Genomic DNA, 5,019 nt, shown 5'->3' on the forward strand with positions numbered 1-5,019 from the left:
CTTATGAATGTCTGGAACTACTTTCTAGAATCCAGGTACTAATCATCTGTCGCTTATACGCAGGTATCACTTCCCAGTCTGTGGCTTGTCTTCTAATTTTGTTTAGTACTTTTTGTTCTACAGACATCTTAACCTTCGATGTAGTAAAATCTGGTAATATTTCCCCTTAGGGTTTGTGCATTTTTGCCTTGTTTAAGACTCCTTCTCTATCTTGAGGTCATATGGTAGTTTTCTATATTTTCTTATGAAACTTTTCCTGTTCACATCAAGTTCACATTGAACTTTGTCTAGCATTGATTTCCTGAGATCCAGGTTAGTGAGGTTTATTTTATTTTATGATGACTATTGATCCTAGGACCATTTACTGAATTGTCCTTCATTTCCCCGTTGACTTTCATAGATCACCTTCATAGACATGCATGCCTTCTTTTTGCAACGTATGCTACCTTATTTGAGAAAAAGAGCCCAAGAGCAACGTTTAGCACCTTGCCACAAGGTTCCTTGACGGTCTGTGAGTTAGCTCTTGCACTGCCCAACACAGCAGCTGGGGGGCAACTCCAACGCTGGAGGGAATCTCCATTTTTGACTTGTGGTAATTCAACTTTGGGAGAACTTTTTGACTCAAGACCTCTTTAAAAATTTCAGTGCATTAGTCATGCCAAATCTCATGGGCTATTATCATGAGCTCCAGCCTTCAGAACTTCAGAATGAATCCCAGCCAAGATACAGTGTGTGCCCCGTAGTTCTCTACAGACTGGAGCCAACCATCAAATTTCATATATTCCAGGTTTGAGAAATGTAATTAGTTGACCTACAATAAACACACTTTATCACTTATGGGTGTTTTACTCTGTTTCCTGCAAACTGTGAGACACGTGCATTATAATCCTCATACATTATTAAAACAGTTTGTTTTCTTAAAAAAATAGCTTGGCAAAATAAGATTGGAATTAAACCAGAAATTCAACTTTCTGGACTTAAAAATGGCACAGATCCAGACCAAGATTCAGAAACAAAACAAAACAAAACAAAACAACCCTCAGCTATTTTAATTAACACACCACCACCACAACAAATCAGCAGTTTGAAGAAAACTTCACAAATACCTTATGGTAGAAATTTCTGTTAATGGAAATACCATGGAAATGCTAACAAAGGAAAAGAGAATGGAATCTACCCTTTACTGGACACCTAGTATCAATCAGTCACCACAGAAAACACTTTTATATATACTGTGCCATTTAAAACTTACCACAGCCCTCAGATACATTATGTAAGTTCCCACTTTAAGGATGAGAAGATCAGATTTAAAAAGCTTGGTAATCCTGTCAAAGGTGCAGAGCTGGTAAGCAGTAGTTCGGGGATCCAGCCTCAGATCTGTGTTGCCCAACGTCTTTGCTCATCTGTTTTCCACCATGGCTTCTGGTTCTAGCACTTGGATGTGTTGCTGTGAGAAGAATCATTCAAATAGCCTCCTTAGTTTCAGGACGAGGGATCAAGTTGAAGTTTGGGACTAGAAATGTGTGAGGCTGTCCTCAGTCCCAACCTAGACCCAACCTGTGGCTGATGTCAGAATCACCAGCCTCTGACGTAACATGCAAAATTCACCCAGAATTGTGGTGTCCTGTCATCAGGACATCTGTAAGCTGGGTCACTGGGACTCCACTCCATATTACAAGCCCCATGATGCCTCCAAAATCTCTAGGGTCATATGTACTTTAGAGTACAGGATGTTTGAGTTTTAGAAAGATAATGTGCTGTGTTAGCAATTATCCCAGAACACGTCCTACAGGTGAGACGCAGCAACTTGTAACCTTATAATTATATTGATATTTCTGCTGTGGAACAAATGAATATTCATAGTGAACAGGGGAAAACAAGATAATAAATACGCCTGTCAGTTCAGGTAAGACTTTGCTGCTAAACGAGTTAGAAATACTTTTGGTTTAGAGTTTTGGAGATTTCAGAATTGCAGACAATTGATTCTGAACCTGTTTTTCAAAAACTGGATGCTTCTGGGAAACTATCCTGTCACTATTTGCAGGGGAGAAAAAGAGTAAATACTACATGAACCTTGAATAATACTTTGCTCTTGACAAAATGTTTTCACACATTATTTCACTCTCAGAGTAACAACGTGAGAGATTTTTATTCTATTTTATTGGTAAAGCTGTTCAAGTTCAGAGAGCTTGAGAATCTTGCAGAAGGTCATGTAGCCAGGAAATAGTAGGTCTGGAAACACTTATATCCTCTGACCTCTATACCTCTGACCGGGTCTATAGGTTCTAATTCCAATTTCATCTCTTTGTACTGTGGGCCCTGCAAGCCACTGAAGTAGGAAAAACCCAGTCCTCCTCCCAAGTTTGTTCTTTACTCTCATATGACTACCACATTCCCAACACTTGTGACAGCAGCTATGTGTGTGGGGGGGGGGCGGTTCCCCACACCAAGCTATTCTGTGACACCAGCTGGGTGCCCTACAATTTTAACTCCATTCTGGCACTATCTATCTGGAGATAGCATCTGATCCCACATGTTAAGGGCCCAATTAAAAGGGGTTAATTGTCCCCGCAACTTGAGATACCAATCACAAGTCTAGGTTGTTACCTGTGCTTCTGCTTGATCAGCTATAAATTGGGAGGTTCCTGCAACCCCGCTCCTTAGATTTGGTTAATTTGCTAGAGTGTTCTTAGAACTCAAGAAAAGTTTATTTACTATTTATCAGCTTGTTATAAAAGGATATGATAAGGGATACACGTGAACATCCAGATGGTAGAGATGCAGAGGGCAAGGTATGTAGGAAGGGCCACGGAATTTCCATGCCTTCTCCCAGCGTCTCCATGTGTTTACCAACCCGGAAGCGGAAGGGCTCCCAACCACCTACTTTTGGGATTTTTAATGGAAGTTTCATCATGTAAGCATGATTTATCATGAATTTCTTTTCCAACCCCTCTCCCCTCTCTGGAAAGTGGGGAGTGGGGCGGAAAGTTCCAAGCCTCTAATTACGGCTTTGGTCTTTCTGGTGACCAGCCTCATCTAGGAGCCATCCAGGAGTCTACTCAGTCACCTCATTAGAACAAGAGACACTCCTATCACCGAGGAAAGTCCAAGAGATTTAGGAGCCCAGTGTCAGGAACCAGGATCAAAGACCAAATATTTGAACAAAAGATGCTCCTAGTGCTCTTATCACTCAGGAAATTATTTTAGGAGGTCTGTCAGCAACTGGGGCCAGAGACCAGTTATGTGGTTTTTATTATCTCATACCCCTAAATCTCACCAAAGTTCGGTTTCCTTGTCTATAACCTAGAGACAATTAGTTTTCTGCCTAATTCAAAAGATTGTAGTGAGAAGATTATATTGTGCTATGCAAATGAAAGATCTTATTACTATACACCTGCATCATTTGGCTCACAATCCATGTAGCTTGGTCAGGACAGGGAGTATTATCTGTGACTCCCTGGGGAGCTCAACACAACTTACAGAATGGCCAGAAGGGGACCTGTCCTCTCCTGCTGAGCCTTAGCCCATAGCCACAGCTGCAAAGTTCTCATGTTTTAAATTTCCAGCTGATCCCTGAGCACATTCCTTTCTCGTAATGCAAATTTTAAAGGACATTGGCCTTCAAGCATGCTGGAAAAAATAAATTGAAACCTCTTTTTCAGTCTTTGGACCTTGGAATATATAATTCAGGTAATAAAAAATATATCACATGTTTTATTGCACATTTCTATGTAATACAGAAATAGATATTAGGGTGGAAGTTATCTTTCTTTTCAATACAGTCTTATCAGGACTTCATGAAAAAGCAGCTATGCCAAAATCTGCTTCATGGAAAAACTCTTTAAAAGGGTGTCCAGAAAAATGCAATGAAGGTCATTAGTATGCCAGGAATTCGGAATTCAGTATTTGAAATACTGGCCAAACCAGTTCCCACCTACGTATTTTGTAGGTTACCATTCGTCCTATAACATCACAGGACAGATTGGGCATGGTCTTGTCTTCTCAACACTGGCATGATGGAAATTTTATACCACATTTTTATTTTCTTCCTTCTAATTTTACATACACACCAAATTTCACATAAGTAAATAATTAATTTCTTGTGTGTATGTATATAAATATTGCACATACATATGTATATATGTACATGCATTGGACACATATATCTATTGCACATATATATATGTGTGTGTAGGCATACACACATTATATGAGTGGTCATTTATTCTACAAACATATTTATTACCTCATGTGAATCAACTACTTACATGAGGCATTGGATATAGGAAAAAAGAATATAATCTAATTCCTAACCTCTAGCAGACAGACATTCATGAAAATGAATAATCTGGTTAGTGTAGTAGAAGAGCATTATCACAGTTTTATTGAGGGTCCAAGGAAATTGCATGGGAGAGCGTATGTATCTTCTTCATTAGAGAATCTAGGACTATAGAGATGCTACTTTATATTTTTCAAACGTGGAATATTGTTTTGTATCTTGTATATGCTTAATTTCTATTTTGTTGTTTTGTTGGTTTAAAAAATCTGGAATGCGTTATTCTGGAAAAGCGATCAAACTTTGTATTTGCGTGTGATTCTGATGCAGGCGCCTTGCAAATCATCTCTTTACTGTTCCAACTTTAGTATATGTGCTGCCGAAGAGAGCCCTCAAACTTCGTATTTGAAAGGTAATGCTGGGGCGCCTAGGTGGCTCAGTTGGTTAAGCGACTGCCTTCGGCTCAGGTCATGATCCTGGAGTCCCGGGATCGAGTCCCGCGTCGGGCTCCCTGCTCGGCAGGGAGTCTGCTTCTCCCTCTCCCACTCCCCGTTTGTGTTCCCTCTCTCGCTGTGTCTTTCTCTGTCAAATAAATAAATAAAATCTTTAAAAAAAAAAAAAAAGAAAAAGAAAAAAAGAAAGGTAATGCTGGAGTGATTTCTGTATAGGAACAACCCACATGAATGCTTTTTAAATCCAGATTGTGCAGACAGTATGTTGTCTTTTCGTTTGTTAATAACTTC

General features: G+C 39.6%; 1 non-coding gene across 1 annotated transcript; it reads right to left on the reverse strand.

Moving 5' to 3' along the window:
• Nucleotides 1-4,564: 4,564 nt before the first annotated feature.
• LOC118012741 lies at nt 4,565-4,668 on the reverse strand. Its single transcript, XR_004679806.1, has one exon. It is a non-coding gene; the product is annotated as a U6 spliceosomal RNA (small nuclear RNA).
• Nucleotides 4,669-5,019: the final 351 nt, after the last annotated feature.

This window comes from Mirounga leonina, unplaced genomic scaffold, assembly GCF_011800145.1.
Source record: "Mirounga leonina isolate KUSES-001 unplaced genomic scaffold, KU_Mleo_1.0 Mir_151, whole genome shotgun sequence".
Classification (NCBI taxonomy): domain Eukaryota; kingdom Metazoa; phylum Chordata; class Mammalia; order Carnivora; family Phocidae; genus Mirounga; species Mirounga leonina.